At 37.1% G+C, this 21,735-nt stretch overlaps 1 protein-coding gene and 1 long non-coding RNA gene across 2 annotated transcripts in view; both read right to left on the bottom strand.

Moving 5' to 3' along the window:
* The window catches only part of Tmtc3 (Transmembrane O-mannosyltransferase targeting cadherins 3), a 236,270-nt gene that overhangs the window by 151,926 nt on the left and 62,609 nt on the right, over positions 1–21,735 (bottom strand). The gene's annotated exons all lie outside the window — the stretch shown is intronic.
* On the bottom strand, positions 970–3,463 carry LOC117982738 (uncharacterized). Its single transcript, XR_011236841.1, has 2 exons — positions 3,322–3,463; positions 970–2,187 (listed from the first exon to the last, which is right to left on the bottom strand). It is a non-coding gene; the product is annotated as an uncharacterized lncRNA (long non-coding RNA).

Genomic DNA, 21,735 nt, shown 5'->3' with positions numbered 1-21,735 from the left:
TGTTTAGTTTCTTTGCCCTAGGGACGTATCTATCTACATATTTGGTTTCGAGTGCGCAAGGGGAATTTAAGGGTAGAGTGAAAATGTTATATTGGTATAACAACACTGCACAAAGATTAAAAATCAAATCTCATAGCAATCACATACGTACCTATACCTTGCCGTAATCCATACTAATATATAAATGCAAAAGTGTCTGTATGTCTAAACCGATTTGGTACAGTGGTAGTTTGGTTCCCGGAAACGGACGAGAGTTATTTTTTATTCCTATGAGGTTTTAAGAAACCACGCGGACGAAGTCGTAGACCTCATCTAAATCTTTTCTATATAAAATATTTAAAATTGATCAAAATTCTCCTTGAAATAATAAGAGTTCACTAAGCGCCCTACCCACTCTAAACTTTATTAAAAATAAACTCAATTTTAGTAGGTACTTGTTCTAAACCCACACATGATTAACGACTGCAAATTAAGAAAGAAGTTTAAAACAAAGAGATTAACTTTTCGGTACCGTAACAATATTACTCGGCGAAAATGCTACGGTCAATTTGCTAAGAGCCAGTCCACACGGCGCGTTGCGTCAGCGTTGCGTCGACGCAGCGCTACCACTGCGTTGTTTTACATACAAATAACCAAGGTGTTCACACGGCGCGCTGCGTCGTCGCAACGCACACATGACGGACAGCAGCCCCCGAGACGAAGCGGGAGGGGGTGTACTCGTGCGACGTCGGAGCGTCAGCGCTCAGTTGCTTGTGCGTTGACAGAGAGGATACACGGAAGCTCATTTCGTTTTACGTTTACGTTTTTGTATTTAGTTTTATTTGCAGGGTAATTAGTTTTATTTGCAGGGTAAAATGAATACCATTGAAGAAATTGACATAGATTACTTGATTACATTGATACAGGAAAGGGAAATTATATGGGACAAGTCAAACGTAGATTTTAAAAATAAAAATTTAAAAACAAAAGCCTGGGAAGACATATCAAAAGTTTTATTTCCTGATTACGAGAATTTCACAGCTGAACGAAAAAATAAAGTTGGTGAGTTCACAGTACAGATATTTATGTTTTTTTTATTTAAGAGGGCTTTCAAGATTTTCTTGCACCGCCAATTCCGCGATCAGTACAAAATTAATATCTCGACACTCTAAAATTTTAAAACTTAGGGAATTTAGATTAGCGTGAGTACTATTTTATTACTTAGCTCAAAACTAACCTAGACTACGCTGAGTAGGTATAAAATATTATTTTTTTACTGATCGCGGAATTGGCGGTGCAAGAAAATCTTGAAAACCCTCATAATACAATTATACCTTATTTAGCTGCCAAGGCAGAGTTCCTCTAGTCATAAAATAGGTCGCATATTGCTGTCTTATGACATTCGGTGCTGTCTGTTCTTCATGTACGGGTTGTATTGGGAGAAATTCATCAACACTTATAGCAAATTTATCTCTTTGTCTAAAACCATCTCGATCAGCGACAAAATTGTGTAATACACAACATGCTTTTATAATGTCAGTAGCGAAGTCATAGGACACGTCTATCGGTCTGTGAAAAATGCGCCATTTGTTAGCCATAATCCCAAAAGCGCATTCGACATATCTTCTGGCTCTGCTTAGACGGTAATTGAAAACCTTTTGTTGTAAGTCGAGATTTTGACCGCCATATGGACGCATAATATGTTTGCTCAGTCCAAAAGCTTCGTCACCCACAAATACATACGGGGTTGGTATATTGCTACCAGAGAGTGGCTGGGGTTGAGGTAGTGGTAAGTTGTTGTTAATCATTAGCTCGTACAGTTTAGAATTTTGTAATATGGTTGAATCGCATTCTTTTCCGTATGCACCGATGTCGACAAATACGAATTTGTAATTTGAATCCACAATAGCTAGCAACACAATCGAAAAAAAGGCTTTATAATTAAAAAAAAGTGAGCCACTATTTGCAGGATTACACACGCGGATATGTTTGCCGTCGATGGCACCAACACATTGAGGAAAATTTGCCTTTACATCAAAACCCCTCGCTATTGTTTGGAAACTTTCAGTTGTCAGTTCAGGGATGTTGTCTCGAAGAAGATTGGTCCATATAGCACGACAAACTCTTTGTATTATATATGCAATAGTAGATTTTCCCCGTTTGAATTTGAAATGTAAATCAGTTATTGAATTTCCACTTCCTAGGTATCTGAAAAGAAAATAATTATTATAATATGCATTTATGAGATAGATAGATACCCGAAAAAAAATACTGACATATTCAGACATCGATAGCAAATAACTTTCTCTATGTAACCAATTAATTCTGGAATCGCGAAAAAAATAGCAGCTGTTGCATACATTTTGATTCAGTAGGTATTGCTTTTTGTATGTAACAGCTGTTATATTTTCACGATTCCAGAGTCGGTCACATAGTGTTTGTTAACGATATCTGAATATGTCATTAAATTTTATCGAGAAATTCACTATGTATAAATTATTAAATCATGTTTACTATTGGTTTTGCAGGTAATGATTTAATAAAAAAATGGAGAAGTGTAAAAGATAATTACTTCAGATATTCAAAAAAATTAAAAGAAGCATCAAAATCGGGCTCGGGCGCTACGAAACTGAAGAAGTATCATTTATACAATCAACTCCTTTTTTTGAGAAAAGTGGAACAAAATGCCACCGAATCTAGCTTAGACTCGCCTAGAGAAATCAACAATGAATCTACGTCTACAAATGATGACATTACCACAGACAACACTCCGCGCTATGTTCCAGTCGCGCGCAAAAGGGCAATGCAAATGGATGAGTTTGAAAGAGAAGGACTAAAACTTCTCAAGGAGCCGGAAAATCGCCATATGTCCTTTTTCAGAGCTATATTGCCATCTATTCAAGAATTTTCCGACCGAGAAACTCTCCGTTTCCAAAGTAAAGTTATACAAATTATAGATGAAATGCGGTATGGACAAACATCATCATATGTGAGTGGCCCATCAACGTCTCACCAACCACCATATGGGTATCAAACAGCAAATTTTCAAAGTACATACATTTCTGATTTTAATAATTCAATTACATCTCCAGAAACATCTCAAGCAAGTGAAGAAACTGAATACGATTTTTCTAATTTGTAATTACTGGATGATATCTCTCTTAAATAATGTCTAAATTTAAAATTATGACAATTGCTGATTATTTGTGAGTTGATTACTCTCTTAAATAATGTCTAAATTTAAAATTATGACAATTGCTGATTATTTGTGAGTTGATTACTAATTAAACAAACCAAAAAAACTGTTATATTTTTATTACTTAAATATATTTATATAGTTACCTTAAAGTGATTCCCAGCATTTCTACTGGTTCCACTGGATTCCTCATATTAGTATAGTTTTTTCGTATGTGTGGTTCTAAGGACTTCAATAAACATTCGAAGCTGGATACACTCATTCTAAAAAAATTATAAAACTTCTTTTCGTCTAATAGCAACTCCCGATATTCTAAAAAAAAAAACTGTCCATCACGATTTCTTAATGAAATGAAAGGACTGATCCAGTACCGTCTTGTGATCTTGCGTCGATTTCGGCGGTGACGTAGTAATAGGAGCAATGCTAGACGTCTTTTCCGATCCATGATTTGCTATAGACTGACTGCGAATTTTTTTCAAAATACTTGCCGCAACTGTGCGTCGCCGCTGCGCCGACGGAACGTTGACTGCGTCATAGTAACGCTGCAGCGCCCGTGTGGCCGGCTATGCGTCAAAATATTTGCGTTGCGACGACGCAACGCAACGCAACGCGCCGTGTGGACACGCTCTAAGTCGTATCTTCCAGGTTTTTAAATCGTAAAAGTTAAACGAAAGTAAGTTAGTTTCAAACGAAGAGTGCCTGGATAAAGGCTTGGACATACATGAAGCGTGACGGCAGCTGTACCTATTGCAGGACGTCACATAGAGTATGTGTATAGGTGCAGGGTGCGTGGATAGAGATCGCAGAGGTGTCAAATAATAATTTAACTATTCAATGTATTAAATATACGAAGACATTCAAGATATTCAATTTTCGTTTTTAACTATATTTACTATAAAATATCGTAATTTTAGAGCGGCAAGAATGCACGTGACACGTATGACTTAGGTAAGGTACCAATATTTATAGCTAGCGAGGAAAACGGAAGCCGAAAGTGCACTCCATATTCTAGATTGAAGCGGCAGTTGAGGTTTAGTTTGTCTGCGGTACGAAAATTTTCATACAATTATTTATTTATTATTACTGTAGGAACTAGTCCAACGCGGCTTCTATAAGCTAGAAGCCGCGTTGGACTAGTTCCTACAGTCATCGCGTGTTGTGTATGCCCAAGTCTTAAAAGTTAAACGAAAGTAAAGTTAGTTTAAAACGACGGGCTCCCGTATAACCGGCTCTTAATGGAATTAAGTTTAAACTCGGTTTAGTACAATTTCCTAAACTGTTTGCGAGTTCAAGAGCGAAATAGCAACGTTTCGATTTTCTCGTTTCTGACTTGTTGTATTTACTTTGGGTACTTACTTTGTTTATTAACAGAATCTACAGAAATTGAATTGAGAACTTATTCGAGTATAATATAATGGTTAGCTAGCGGTATCAGTTAGCAAACACCGTTCAGTTGGTTAAAAAACTTTATCAGATTGCCAATTTAAATTTTCACGATATTATTGTTTATTGAAAACATGTACTTACTGAATTTAGTTAAAATTTTAATCGATCGGGGGTCCGGGGTTCGATCCTGGGCACCTCTAACTTTTTGAAGTTATATTGCTTTTGTTTTCGTAAGTACCTATTTTATTTTATTTTATTTTGTTTAAGTATTTGAAAGTAATCAACAGCGTAATTACATAATTATTATTTAAATTTAAATTTAGTTTTAACAGAAGGCCACAAGAGATTACTTAAAATTATAATGAAAACTATTTTAACAGAATAGTTTTAGAATAAATGTAAATACAATAATAAAATTACAACAGTGTGTGTGTATGCTTGTGTGTGTGTGTGTGTGTGTGTGTGTGTGTGTGTGTGTGTGTGTGTGTGTGTGTGTGTGTGATGTGTGCGTTGTGTGTATGAGTGTGTGTAAGTGGGAGTGTGTGATTGCATGCATATTTAGATGTTAGCTATTTTTTTTTAGAATTATCGAACACGCATTGTATTAGCCCAAGAAAACTCCTAAGCAATGATAATCAGAACCTATTTATTTAGACTTTTCTCTGTCCATCGTGGACGTAGAAAAGTCTAAATATATAGGTTTTGATTTAAGAAATAATTGGATTGTAGAAGAAAATATAACGGTAGGTAGATAATTAGCAGGTATAAACTTCAGTGCTCTATAATTACAGGATTTTCTTTAAATTTCCGTTTACCTAGTCTAACTTTTAAACGTTATTTTAAATACCATGATTACCTAAACAAGGCCGACTTCACTCAGCATTGTAATGTCACAGTTCTATTAAAAGTTTTGTAATTAAAAGTATTTAACAACCGAAGTTAATGATATGTGAATGACTTGTGTTTTTGATAATGGATCTCCACTTAAACGACTTTGTAAACTGTTAAGTGATTAATTTTAGGGTATTTTGAGGTATTAACTACCTACTCGTATGTAACAGTTTTCGGGGAATTAACTTTTTACTGCCGTACTCAGAGTCGCTAATCGTTACTTAAGATTGAGTTAAAACGAGACAGATTTATATGAGAGATATAGATCTGTCTCGTTTTAACTTAACGTAAGTAACAATTAAGCGACTCTGAGTACGGGAGTTAAGGAATTAACGTTTATGAAATGTTACTGGGTCAGCTACTATTTACTTAATTTTCCGGGACAAAGAGTGGTAAGCTAATTCTGTACCAAATTTCATGAAAATCGGTTAATTTGTTGGGCCGTAAAAAGCTAGCAGACAGACAGACGGACACACTTTCGCGTTTATAATAATAGTATGGATATTTCTTACATTTGTACATGTACTTACCTATGTACATTATTTGGACGCCATCTTCAAATTACAAAAATAAAAGGTTTTACTAATATTACAAAATAATTTTATACAAAAAAAAATATATATTGCTTTCGTGAAAACCTAGACATTAGACGGAAAGTCCACGTTACCCTAAACCTATTCGGGAATAATGAAAACAAAAGAGCTACGTATATTCAATTACTGTTAGCCAATACAATCCAATCTACTTGATACCTCCACATTAAATACACAGTCCAAACAATTGTGGGCCTTGTAACAGTATGAAAACAAACAATTACCTTAAATGGTAAACATTCCTTTAAATCAACGGAACTTTTTCCCAAGAATATTGTATAGGTGCCGTCGTAAAAAGGGCAAGAGGCAATTAGAAAATAATGGACACGTAAATAATTTCTTACCTTGAATTTTTTTTTGCCGAAACGTTATATAATATAGTAGAAGATTAGTTTAGAATTTTAGAAATTGAGTTTTTTAGAAGACCAAAAGCCTATGTCCTTCCCCACGATGCCAAGCTATTTCTGTGTCCGTCAAAATCGGTAGATCAAATCGGCCGTGAAAAGCTAGCAGACAGACAAACAGACAGATCCACTTTCGCATTTATAATATTACTATCTAGCTTATACTCGCGACTACATCCGCGTGGACTACACAAATTTCAAACCCCTTTCACCCCCTTAGGGATTGAATTTTCAAAAATTCTTTCTTAGCGGATGCCTACGTCATAATAGCTATCTGCATGCCAAATTTCAGCCCGATCCGTCTAGTAGTTTGAGCTGTGCGTTGATAGATCAGTCAGTCAGTCAATCCTTTTATATATTTAGATTTACATTAGTATGGATTAGATACATTAGGTACATGCTACGACTCTTAGTGAGTAAACACCTTAAGACATCTTGTCGGTTGGTATCCTCATCAACATCGATCCTAATTAAGGTTATAGGCCTCTGTTCTCCGAGGAGTTATATATAATGTCGTGGATGATGGCTTTATAAAATGTAATGGGGGACTTTACAGACGTACATTCCCATTCATTTGTGAAACAGCCACGCATGTATAGGGTCCAAGGGACGTAATTCGCATTACACTCACGTCATTAGTTCACACTAGCGACAAAACTGTCGCTCGACAAAATGTTACTGTAGGTAGAAATCTGAAATACTTCTGTCTACATTTTCATTCATTTAATAGCCACCTTTACCAAAAAAGATTTCAAATTAGTGAATTAAATACATCAATCATGAGTGATGAATACAACTGGACTGATAGATTGAAAATTAGGGATTATAATACATATTATTGATTCAAATAAGTGTATTTTGAAAACTTTTTAAATGTCGATAAATAATTGAATTTAACAAATAGAAGAAAGTCAATTTAAAACTAACAGCCCTTTCACACCGCGTAGTTTTTTGCTAGCGTTAACGCGGGATGCTCGCTAGCATATAAACACATTCGCCATCAAACGGGATCCTGCAAAAAACTGGACGCTGTGGAAGGGCTGTAAGTATATTATCCTCCCATTTAATATATTAAACATGAAAATAGTTTCTTGGTTTACAAATTAGGAGACGGTGTTTATCAATGAGATGATCTGTCACTTTCATGCGATCCTGTGTGTGTGTTCTATAAGAACCACTGCCAATAGGAGTTTTGAAAACAAAAAGTCTCCTATGTAAACTTCAGCTAAGGGTCCCATCATGACCCTATCTCGTCCAACGTTTGAATATACCCCTATTTATTTCCACGGAAGCGTAAAGGAATGATATCAAATTTGAGGAGAAACACGCGCCCGGGGCTGTACTAGGGGTAGGTATAAAAGTTTACATAAACATCATTCGCCCTCTTATAGTGAACGGTCTATTTGCTGCTAGAAAGGGTCCCGTACAATGCACAAGACGAATAAGATCGTACATCACACGCAAATAGAGCGGAAATAACATTTTCTTTTGCGTGTATTGTTATGTTTATTTGCGCGAAATATTTCCGGGTACAGCATCACGCGCGGGTGATAAAAGCAACCGACATTTATTTGAGCTAGCATGGTTCTGTAGTTTTGGGTCTTCTGTACTTTCTTATAAGCCTGATACAGTATACAGTACGCGGCAGAAAATAATGTACATCGACCTTTAGAATGAGATATCGGATTTGTAGTCTCTGTCACTCATACCTGTGACGTTTTGTTTTGCAGAATTGCTACTCGAATTCTGAGGCCGACCATATCTATAGTCTACACTAATATTATAAAGAGGAAAACTTTGTTTGTTTGTTTGTTTGTTTGTTTGTTTGTTTGTTTGTTTGGTTGTACTGAATAGGCTCAAAAACTACTGGACCGATTTTAAAAATTCTTTCACCATTCGAAAGCTACATTATCCACGAGTAACATAGGCTATATTTTATTTTGGAAAAAAATAGGGTTCCGTAAGATATTTGGGTTTTTCGGACACAAGGTGTAAAAAATCAACCAGAAAAGTTACTTATTTTGCGTACGCTGCCTAAACTATAAAAGATAGAACCATAAAATGTTCTAATTAATTGTAGATCTTATAAATATCTACAAAAAAGTCCGCGACACACTATACCCATCTATGTCGAGTGAGGCACAGCAACCATTTTTTTATTTAAAAATCTTGAATTTTTTTTGGACTACATTTAAACGCGTTTATTTTACTCATGCTATTAATCCTTATCAAAATAAATGATTTCATCACTAAGAACAGTTTATGGAGATAATATTTGGTCTTTGAATGATTAAAATTGGACGTTTGGTTTTGAAGTTATGGCGAAATTAAAATATTACGATTTCTGCTGCACGGCCCGTTGTATTATCTACACTAATATTATAAAGAGGAAAACTTTGTTTGTTTGTTTGTTTGTTTGTTTGTTTGTACTGAATAGGCTCAAAAACTACTGGACCGATTTTAAAAATTCTTTCACCAGTAGAAAGCTACATTATTCCTGAGTGACATAGGCTATACGGGATCTTTAAAAACCTAAATCTACGCGGGCGAAGCCGCGGGGATCAGCTAGTGCTTAATAAAACGGTACAAACTAAGTGAGCCTGGCACATGACTCTACCGCATACCGTACATTATGCGCTGCAAACAATGTACCTAAATCTGATTTGCAAGAACTAAGAACAACAATGTAGAGCTTTTCCTTTCCTCTGGCTGTGGCGGTATTTCCACAATACAATTTTTATCTTTGTTCGAGAGAGCTTTGTTTTTAGGGTTCCGTAACTCAGAAGGAAAAAGAAACCCTTAACCTCTGTCTGTCCGTCTGTCTGTCGTGTCTGTCAACAAAACCTAAGTATATGGTACTTCCCGATAACATAGAATCATGAAATTTGGAAGGTAGGTCTTATAGCACAAGTAAAGAAAAAACCCGGATAACCCCAAAAAATTTATTAAAACGGGTGCACGAAAAAATAATTTACTAAATCACATATATATAGCGCAGTCTGTCATTAACTTACAATATCATAAAGAAAATATTTACGGTAAATTTAATGTATCGAAGCGGAAATTTGAACTTTTTTTTTAAAGAATATTAGCCATGTTAAATGACTAATATTCCCCTTTCCTCTCCAATTTAGCGTCAGGCTTGTGCTAGGAGTAGGTACGACAATAGTGCAACGGGCGGGGTTTGAACCGTCGACCTTTCGGTTTTCAGTCCACTCCTACACCGATTGAGCTATTGAGGCTCAAAATTATCTTATATAAGTCCCCCAAATTGCTATGGCGCTGGAACCATGTCTCATTTACATCGAAATTACGTCATTTTGACGTCAGCCGAAATAAAAATATACAATCAGCTCGAAACTTCAGCCTAGTGCTGACGTCACTAAAATGGCGGCCACGCGCATTAGCAATTTGCAAGACTTATACTTACCAATTTTATAACTTATAGATATAAGTATTTACTTGTAATGTTATAAAGAGTGAGTTATAATGAGTTTGATGTAGGGGGTAAACTCCAGAAGGAACCAGAACTAATGATCCGATTCTTAACATTATTATTTCACTAATAGATCCTCGAGTAGGTACTATAAGGCTACAAATTATGGTGAAAAATCTATCGATTAATGAAAATTTCTGTATGTCACGTGGGCGAAGCTCCGGGTAAAGTCTAATTCTATAGATACAAATAATATATACAAATTCTGAGTCTATAACGGTCGACTGTTGATTTAAAATAAACAACTCATTCATTATTCATACTTTTTCAATAAAAATATCATAGTGTAACTATACAGAAATAAGTAATATAAATATTATTTTGCCAAACCCGACGTCCGAGGCAGCAAAGCAAGACGTATGTATAAGATGGTCCGTAGCAACACAAGTCGTAGAAATAGGAAATAAGTAGTATTTAGATCTAGTTTCAAGTGTTTGAATAACATTATGTAGACTTACGAGAGCTACATAGTCACACAAGTGACTCAGCTCTTTAAATGAGAATATATAAAAAAAAGTCATTGTATTACAATAGGTACTTCTACGGCCTAGTGAGGTATAACATGCGAAAAATTGTTTGTTTTACTGATAGTATCGTATGATTCTTGAAGGTGTATTCCCGCTAACTTTTATTATAACGACAATTTTTTTCGCGGATATTATGTAAAGTTAACGTTACCCCACCTATTCCAACTAAATGCAAACAATATGGAAATCAGAAAACTCGCGCTTCGCTATGCGCAAAAACTTTTTCTATTAACGACTTATATCACGACGCTCCACGTGCATAATGACGATATTAAAGCACCAGTTTTATGTTTATATCGCACTATCAGAACTACTTTAATGACTTATATTATAGCTATTTTATTCACCAAACTTTCGTGAAATTTCTTTTATTATCAGATTACGGAAGGGTTGTCTAAGTTTGTTTATTTTGGAGATGTGCTGGTTCTTTTCCTTCGTGGCAGAGCGATTGTATTCATCAAGAAGCGATAACTTTGAGGGCAAATGTTATATGCCTCACGAGCTTTCGCCACTTCTCCATGCTTCTGCCTAGCCAGCTCGCTTGCTATCATTGCCTGATACACTCGAGCAAGAGTAGACTTTATTTGGTCTATTTGGTGTACATAGAGGCGTTCATTTGGGTCTATACTAGCATTTAAATAAAATGAAATAAAATAAAAATAAAACAGTTTTTTATTCAATTAAACTACATCGGCCTTTAGAATGTTTCGGCTTTGTAGAGCGTTGCCTGTGTCACTCATACCTATATGACGTTTTGGCGGTCTCAACGACACAGACAATGCTCTACAATCTGCTATCTCCTTCTAAAGGTCGATGTACATTACTTTCTGCCGCGTACTGTAAGTATTTTTCTCCGTAATGATTAGTCTGTTTTAGCCATGTTTTAGCAGATTATAGCCAATTGAGCTTATGGTTCCTCGTATGTTTTTTATAAAATCTTTGGTGAAATTTCTTGATTGTTTCGCTTGTACGAGTATACTATTTTATTTATAACCAATACGGGAGCCAGTGAATATCGTATAACTTTGGCCCCAATGGGGTTGTCCGACAGTAATAATTGTAAACTCGAAGCGAAAGTTTCCAAATGAAAATAGAATTGAACGTTTGATATATTATACTTGTAGTTACACACATCTTACGTTATAAGTTTGACTAGCTCATTCTGGCGACTTACTGCGCGTGAATTTTGATTTTTTAAAGATCTGTAAAACACCGATAGATAGGCGGCAATTTTCGCCGATTACCTATAGGCTACCTTTAGGCTATTTTACCCTTTAAAACTCTTAATTGTGGAGCAATCTACTTTGATTTTTATTCGTGGTCAAAGTATACAACCGTGATTGTATCTTTAACCGCCTGTCCTGCAACTGGGCCTAAATCGACAATAATTCAGCCATTCAGCAATCTACTATCCTTAAATCAAAATAAGTTATTATCCATCTAAATCTTCCTCTGCTTTTTTATATTAACTTTTGGGTGTGTGGTGTGATGTACATTGCACGTCCAGCAAAAAATTAAAGCAAAGCTGAAGTTTTTCAATCAGATAGCTGCAAGGATTTATTGCTACAACACAACCAGGGTCCAACAATGCTCTACTCTGTGATTTATTTGAGTAGTTCATGCAAATCAAATTTATATTGTTTGCATCGAATTATGTCCTCCTCTGGGCTGTGGTCGAGCTTTATGCCGACTTGTTGTAATAATGATGTGAAATTGCATGAAGATTTTCACGTTTTGTATTACTTTATTGAATTAGGTAGCTTTTGGCGCAATGCATTTGACGATTTTGATCAAATTTAATCTATGTATCTATTTGCGAAGGAAAGCCAAGAAATTACTAACGACTAGAAGATGCCCGCGACTTAATCCGCGTGGATTTAGGTTTTTAGACATCCTGTAGGAACTCCTTAATTTTCCGGGATAAAAAGTAGTCTATGTCCTTCCTCGGGATGTAAGCTAACTCTGTACCAAATTTCATCAAAATGGTTAAATAGTTAGTATAGACTATGGATGACTGGATTTGAATCAGTTTTTAATGATGTCAATTTGCCTTATCTTTTCCAAGAATATTTTCTCCGTAGTTACTAGATCGTTTCCTATAGACCTCACGACTTGCTGAATGGAAGTGAATATAAGAATTTTCCGGTCTCAGGCCGGCACTCAACCGAGCGATCAAGGATGTATCATTAGGAAAGGTTTTTCACGGAAGATTTTATAAAGGAGTCTATTTCGTAAAGAGATAATTTTCACAAAAATAAAACCTAAATTATTGTAGCTTTTATAAAATGTTGAATACATTTTCAAGATAATAATATTTTTATGTACTTAGTACTTTTTATTGGTATTTTCAATTAAAATGATAAATAACATAGCCTAGAAGATTAATAAAAAATGGTGTACCTAAATGAAACGAAACAATTTTTGCCTATATTATAAACGCTTAATTGTGTTTGTTTGTTGGAATGTCTTTCAATCGATCAACGTGATTTTTCATTTCGTTTGGATTGGACAAGACAGCTCTTATTTATCCCGGAAAATCAAAGAGTTTCCACGGGATTTTCAAAACCTAATTCCACGCGGACGAAGTCGCGGGCATCAGCTAGTAAATTATAAAGTGATCACACAAATAGTAAAATAACAATAGAACTTGCTATATTATGTAGCACCAACGAGATTCAAAGAATAGAACACTCGCCTTCCTGAAGTTACTCATAGTTACAAAAAATAATTAAGAGTTGTCTTTGTGTACAGCTAATACTTACAAAAGCAATTAATGTCTGTCTAATCTTTCTGCTCGAGGGAATATTACGTTAGGCTTAAGATCTCGAGTCTTGATTATGGCTAGGCTCTGGAAGTTGGTGTGTACTGAACCAGACTTAAAGCGTAATATAATAACATTACGAGTTCTTAACAAAACAATCTGTGAGTAACAATATCTTCAATATTTAATTAAACTTTTTGCAAAGCTTTTAGGTCTAAGCCCTTCCTTTTAAACAATTTATGTTTGTAGGTAAGTACTATTTTATTTACTTAGTTCAATCAATCAATTAGCCTGTTCGCGTCCGTCGCGCGCTCGTCACTACACACGGACCTCTACCTTGCTCATGAGCCTACTTCCCGCTACCTTTTTAAGGTTGTCAGTCCAGCGGGTTGGTTTTATTTACTCGTTCATTCAATGCTATTATATAATTTTAAAAAGAAGATACTTTATATTATACTCATCTAACGTGAAGACTTAAAACGACGACATTTGGGTCACATTTTATAGAACGTTTTCTCTTCCTCTACCGCGTTTTGTATCTTCTGTCTTACTTATCGTCGAGCACGACGTATACGACATGAAGTTAACGCCATCATAAAAGCTACATAAGCATAGTACGCGACAAGTTAACATGGCAATCGGGGTGGAGGAGGTATATGGAAATAAGAATAATTATTTTCTTCTCAGAACAAAGGGAGACGCTCCTTGTGTTAATCCATATCCCTAGTCACACAAAAAAGTTATGGAAAAAAGAAAACGTACAATTGCATTTTATAATATTCTAAAACTTCTAAAATAGAAATAGTTTCTACATAAAAGGGAACAATACTCCCGACGCTGTACAAGAACGAATTTTCTTCGAAGCTTGCAGAAAATTCCAATGTAGTTTATTTCGCGATACACAAAATGAATAGGAGTTTTGGCACGTTCGCGTCCTTTCCGCCAGGCAGCTTATCATAAACCGACGTTGTCAACAAAAGGCGAAACAAATTTCACTTGTCGTTAGCTTTAAAACAAATTTCATTGCGAACTGATAAGCAATTGGATGTTCGACCCATTTCGTCGACAAACAAGAAAGTTTTAACAAAGGGCTCTGGGAAATTTGCTCGACGAACAGTAAGAAATCATGAAGAAGCGAGCCGAAGGACATCAATCAATGGAAACAAAGGGCAGTTCTGTTGGAGGAGGGACGTGACCGACATATACATCGGCTTAAACTTCTGTCATTAGTTCCCTTTTACTTTACGCTTCGATTGTATCCAATAGTATAAATGTAGCAGACTCATTATTGGATTCCGATAAATATGAAACTTCTTCGGGTACAATGTAGTGAATCTCATTATATATGGGTGCGCGGTGAGAAGTGCGCTGCCAAATTCATATTCATTATTATAGGAAAAAAGAGAAGAAAATGAAATAGTGTTTGAGACAAACATAACAAATACCTGAGTTATTCATGAAAAATACATCTGTCAACGCTTCTTATTAAGTTGACAGTGCGTTCGCGGCCTATCGGAACTATCATGTAGATTATGCCTAAAATTAGTCTATGGTCAGAATTGTACCTATATAAGAAATGTCAAAATAAACCGTTACATACACACACTCTCCGCTGAAAAGTACGTTGTTTCATTGTTCCTTCTCCGAACCTAAAAATTAGAAGATCTGCCTATCGGGTCTTCGGTGTTAGTTCAAATAACTAACATAGTGGCGACCGTAAACTGGACACCTGAGAAGGAAGAAGCCAAGCCATCCAGCGAGAGAATCATCGTCGTTGACGCCAGCCGGGACGCCAATCGTTTCGCAGCATCAGGTTCAACGCAAATCATCGTCGTTGACGCCAGCCGGGACGCCAATCGTTTCGCAGCATCAGGCTCAACTCAAATCACCATCGTTGTAGCCCCGGGACGCCAATCGGACCGCAGCATCAGGCTCAACTCAAGAAGACGTCTGAAGCCATCGCCGGGACGCTGATCGGACCCGCAGCATTTGGGCTCAGACAGATGGAGCACTTTTCTACGCCGGCAACAGCGAGGCCGGACCAATATTTCAGATAAGTGTCCTATCCCACATAAAACACAACACATTCATCCAAACATCCATAATTCAATTTCACAGCTACCTTATGCATACATCCATTGCTCCATAATCATCCGTACTTCACGCACTATTCAAAGGGCCATACCACTTTGCACAATCAATCACAAAATTCAAAATTTGCACGTTATTCGTCACTTCATCCGTTACGCATTAGCCGTACCTACCTACTCATTACTTCATATTATCATAATTCATACGATTTTTAACTGGCGCGTGCACTTATTGGAGCTGCGCGGACGACTGGAAACCGGTTCATGTTCATCGGTTGGACGACAACTTCAAGCGACGTGCATAGGTAACGTACCTAGTCATAGATAGATATACGTTTTACTTATTATTTTGCAGCGATCTAGCGGCCACCGATAACAAACCAGTTTTTGTTCACCTACAGCTGTTATAATAACGCTTCAATATGTCTCTGAAAGAATTAATTATTAAACGCAGCAGCGTGAAAGGGCGCGTTACTAAATTTAAAAACTATATTTCTAAGATTAATAAGCTTTCAGTGTTAGATTCATTGGAATTAGGCGAATTAAAACTTAAATTAGGTAAAATTGAGTGCTTAGCTACTGAGTTTAGTGACGTGCAAAGTCAGATTGAATCGTTAAGCGGGGACACGTTAGATGCCGAACTAGATATTCGCGAGGAGATCGAAAATGAATTAGACAGCGTGACTTCGTTAGCTCAGGACATTCTGTCGCGTAATTCGAAGGTTCCGTGCTTTGAAGACGCGCACAGTAGTTCTTCGGGGCAAGAACGAGGCGTCTCACAAGGCATTGGGTTCAAATTACCTCTAATTCAAATCTCGAAATTTGACGGAACAGTTTTTAAATGGTTAGAATTTCGAGATACTTACCGGTCTCTCATTCATGATAACGAGCACATACTGCCCATCTATAAGTTTCATTATTTAAACTCGTATTTAGAGGGAGATGCCGCGCGTGTTATATCCAATCTCGAAGTTTGTGCATTGAACTACAAGAAGGCTTGGAGTTTATTATGTGAACGTTATGACAACAAGAGGCAGCTAATTAGCAATCACCTCAACGCTTTATTCAATATCGAAACACTGTCCCGCGAATCGGAACAGTCATTGCGTTCATTAGTAGATAATGTAAATAAAAATTTACGTGCGTTAGCGAGTCTAGGCCAGCCCGTTGATAAGTGGGATAGTTTAATAATACATATGGTTAGTTCTAAATTAGACAGCCATACTAGTATGAAATGGGAGGAGCATCGAAACTCGCTAAGTGATATGCCGACTTTAGATCAATTTAATAAGTTTTTAAAGGAGCGTGCAGATGTTTTGGAATCATTTAATCAAAATAAAACTCAAAACAAACGTGTTTCGTCTAATGCCGCGCCAATCGCGAGCAATAGTAATAACTATAACAAAAATACAAGACAAAATAAATCTTTTTCGTATGCTGTTCAATCGGGATACAATAATGCAGATAGAAATCGCGCTCGCTGTGTAGTTTGCAAGCTTGACCATGCAATCTACAACTGTCCTTCATTCTTAGCCAAAACCCCTGAACTCCGGATAGCCGAGGCTCAGAAGCTGAAGCTATGTCTGAACTGCTTAAGGTCAAACCATCGAACTCGTCAATGCTTTTCGAGTCGTTGTAGGGAGTGCAGAAAACCACATTCTACCCTGCTTCACAAGCCCACAGAGGAGCACTCTGCACCCACAGTTCAGAATTCCGTCGATGAACTTAGTGTGAACCTAGCTAGGCAGGCAACTTCTCACGTCATGTTATCCACCGTGATGGTAGAAGTTCTGAACCCTCTAAACTCCAAGACTGAAGTCATTCGCGCGCTTCTAGACTGTGGAAGCCAGTCTAGCTTTTTGACAAAGCGCGTCAAGGAAAAATTAAATTTAGAGGCGATACCCACTAATCTCACCGTCGTAGGTATAGGTAATAATTCAAATAATCATGTTACTGAGAGGTGTTTGGTTAGGTTTAACTCATTGCAAGGCGACTATCATGCAAGTTTGTCTTGTTTTATTATGCCAGAATTAACGGCGAATATTCCACAAATAAATATAGATTACAAACTATTTAGTCTCCCCGAGAACATTCAACTCGCGGACCCTAATTTTTGCAGCCCTGCGCCTGTAGATGCGCTTTTAGGGGCCGACCTATTCTGGGATGTAATAGGTAACACCGTCAAATCATTAGGTGACAGAAAACCATATCTGTGTAACTCACGATTTGGGTGGGTTATTTCCGGTCCTATTTCATTAAATTGTGACCCTAAGCAAACTTATTGCAATTTTTCATCAAGCGAGTCGTTCGATGATCGCTTAGATAATCAAATAGCCAAATTTTGGGACCCCCAAAAAATATTATTAAGTAATAGCGAGAAGGGTTGTGAGCAGAATTTTAAGACTCACACTACTCGCCTAAAATCAGGTCGATTTCGTGTTAAATTTACTTCTCAAAGATCTATCCGCGACCTTGAGAAATGCATTAATTTAAAATCGATCGACGCGTTAGGTAGGTCGAGCGTTCATTTATCGTACTCGAAGTCGTGGGTAGCTCCGGCCGGGAGGCCTATGACGATTCCACAACTAGCGTTATCCGCGGCGCAGCTCGCCGCTAGTCGTCACGTACCTACAAATCTGAAACCGGCAGAATGTTTCTCCGTTAACGTAGCTACTGCTAAAGGAATAACTCAATTTTTAAATTCCAATCCCGTCATTTCTGACTTTGCAGTTGACGAACAAATAAAATTTTCTTTTACGTCTTTATATTCAAGAGAAATTGGAGAGGTTGGGATCAAATCCGCCAAAAACATTTTTATTAAAAGATATTTGGCTCATAATAATTTGGCTTTAGAGAAATTAAATAGTCTTTTTTCGCAAGTGGAGGCTATACTGAATAGTCGCCCCTTATATCCCATGACTTCCTCTCCTGACGATCTTTTCCCTCTTTCCTCAGGACACTTCCTGATTGGATGGCCTCTGGCTGCGCTGCCGTCAACGAATGTCGAAGACTTCAGTTTCAGCAGCCTCGACTGCTACTCGGGGCTCGAGAAGATACGCCAGCAGTTCTGGCGTGGCTGGCAAAGAATCAGCGAACTTCTACAGCGCACTACGTGGCCCACGAAACGAAAAGGGCTGAGCGTGGAAGATCTCATGCCGCTTGCACCTTGCTTCTCCAGACGAATTTGTTTTCTCTTAAACGACGTTTAAGAGGGGGGGAATTTATGTCAACGCTTCTTATTAAGTTGACAGTGCGTTCGCGGCCTATCGGAACTATCATGTAGATTATGCCTAAAATTAGTCTATGGTCAGAATTGTACCTATATAAGAAATGTCAAAATAAACCGTTACATACACACACTCTCCGCTGAAAAGTACGTTGTTTCATTGTTCCTTCTCCGAACCTAAAAATTAGAAGATCTGCCTATCGGGTCTTCGGTGTTAGTTCAAATAACTAACAACATCCTAATTTGTAAGGAAATTGGATGATGCAAAAAATATATCAGTCACAGTAAGCATTTATGATAGTTATTTCATTACGATAACAAGTTTATAAGTTATTGATAAGTTAAAATCCATACTAATATTATAAATGAGAAAGTGTGTCCGTCTGTCTATCTGTATGTCTGCTAACTTTTCACGGCCCAACAGTTTAACCGATTTTGATGAAATTTGGTACAGACTTAGCTTACATCCCAGAGAAGGACATAGGCTACTTTTTATCCCGGAAAATCAATGAGTTCCCACGGGATTTTTAAAAACCTAAATCCACGCGGACGAAGTCGCGGGCATCCTCTAGTTCTTCAATAAAGTTACTTGATATGTTTAGACAATTAGTTCATTATTATAAAATATAATGACTAAGTAAACTAAGAATTCTGGTCCTTCTACAAATCTCCTCATTTCTGACGTCTATTGGTGGACGACGATGATGAAACTAAGAACTAGGAATATTTTCAAAAATAGTGTGAATAGATCAGCTGCTGATAGTCGATGTCGACTGAGCAACATCGATCATGAGACAAAAAGCGCGGGTGTCGATAGAGCACGACTCGGGACACTCAGCGCGACACTTTATCATTTCACGTCGCTCTCAGTGACACGGTAAACATTAACACTGCCATTTTTACGAGAAGTCGCTTTCAGGATGTTCCTTTATGAAGCTAATGTAATTAATCTAGTGATGAGTAGTATGACAGCATTTTTATAAGGAATGTGATGAATAGTGATGATTTGATGAATCTCTGAAATACCAACCCTGAGCAAGAAGACCGATATTTGGATCCGTCCACGTTGGTAACCAATGTTTAACCAGCTACGAAATAAGATTAATATTTCGTCTTTTCGTAACTGGTTATTAATCAAGAATATTTTATCCGGGTTCGTAACAAAATAAGATTAAAATTACGTTGTTGTTTACACTATTCCACGTGAGCTGAGAACAAGACGTATTTTGATAAAGCTATTAGGCTATAAGTTTTATTGTATTTTTTTTAATTAAAAATGCCAATTCATCTGAGCCAATATATAATATACGAGTATCTACATGACATGACAACAATTTAGTTACACGTTTGTAACTCTACAGCTTGGCTGGCAACATTAAACAGACTTAAAACTAATGTTGGTAGTATTTCAATTTCAAAGTTTCCAGGGCCATATAGAAAGCAACGGTATTAATTCTTCAGACATTTTTGGGAAGAACAATTACTATGCTTATGTGATGGGTTGGCTAGAAATCAAATATATCTTCGGAAAACTAGAAATCTAAAGCATATCTAATCTAGGCTATCGGTTAAACTACTCAAGTAGGTCATTGAAACAAACTGAGAGAGGAAAGAGGATCGAACAATAGATCCAAAAGGTCCAAAGTGCATCCGCTGGCTTTGCCATAATACCGGTATAAGAATAGAACTGCCAAGGTTGTTTAATTTAAGTGAAACTTATGCAATAATTAAACAATGGAACTTTTATCATTAAAGACTATTTCATTTATTTTAGCGTTTAAACTATCGTGAGTGATTTCCATTATAAATAATATCTCTCAACGGCTGTACTCACGTATTAAGTCGACGTTAGCCTGACTAGTTTCGAACAACAACGGGCTCTGCGGGCAGCGGCACGCGCGGCGCGCAGTCTCAACCGCGACGCGTGCGCGAACTGACTCCTTTGAAAAAGGACCTCCGATGGGTTCGAAACTAGTCGGGCTAACGTCTACTAAATATGTGAGTACAGCCGTTGAGTGATATTATTTAATTTATCTAAATATATAAAAGGAAAAGCTGACTGACTGACTAACCTATCAACGCACAGCTCAAACTACTGGACATACCTATCAGGCTGCAATTCGACATGCAGATAGCTATTATGACGTAGACATCCGCTAAGAAAGGATTTTTGAAAATTCAACCCCTAAGGGAATAAAATAGGGCTTTGAAGTTTGTGTAGTCCACGCAGACAAAGTAGCGGGAATAACGTAGTTTTGCCTATACATAGATAAGGGTGGAAAGTTTGAATAAGTCTGTAATTTTTTAAGTTATACCTATCCGTAAGAAAATTAGTATTTGGGCTTTTTGTTAGAAAATAAAGAAATAGGCATGTGTTTCAGGATTTTAAAGATTCCACCCGCTTCAACATCATCATGATCAACCCATCACCGGCTAACTACAGAGCACAGGTCTCCTCTCAGAGTGAGAAGGGTTTTTGGCCATAGTCTACCACGCTGGCCAAGTGCGGATTGGCAGACTTCACACACCTTTGAGAACATTATGGAGAACTCTCAGGCATGCAGGTTTCCTCACGATGTTTTCCTTCACCGTTAAAGCAAGTGATATTTAAATTACTTAAAAACGCTCATAACTCCGAAAAATTAGAGGTGCGTGCCCAGGATCGAAACCCCGACCTTCGATTGGAAGGCGGACGTCCTAACCACTACGCTACCACAGCTTACCAATTTTCAAAAATTCCACACGATCGAAACCGGAGCGTGTCGGCTAGTGCTGGTATCAGAATAGAACTGCCAAGGCGGTTTAATATAAATGAAACGTATGCAAGAATTAAACAAAAGAGCTCTTGTCATTATAAAGACTAAGTATTGCATTTATTTTTTACTGTAGAGGTTTTTCATTTTCCGTTACGGCGTTTAAGGAAAATTCGGACGTTTTCACAAAAAATGAATTTTGTAGCACCTTGACAGGAAATCTCCCGTCAAACAAGAGGTTGGTGATTATCTGAAGAGCTCTCTGGGTACCGTGAGCGCAAACCGGGTCATTTGTTTGTTGAATTGCTCTCCAATCGTGGATTTTTCGTTGGTATAAAAGAAATTCGCTGTATATTTTCCATCTCTGCATAATAAAGTGTTACAAAAGTATGCACTATACGTATATTGTGTAGCAAGTATATATTTACGAGAA

The sequence above is a fragment of the Maniola hyperantus genome, chromosome 6 (assembly GCF_902806685.2).
Source record: "Maniola hyperantus chromosome 6, iAphHyp1.2, whole genome shotgun sequence".
Taxonomy (NCBI): Eukaryota; Metazoa; Arthropoda; class Insecta; order Lepidoptera; family Nymphalidae; genus Maniola; species Maniola hyperantus.
The sequence above is the reverse complement of the archived record's forward strand: the minus strand, read 5'-3'. Positions and strand labels throughout refer to the sequence as shown.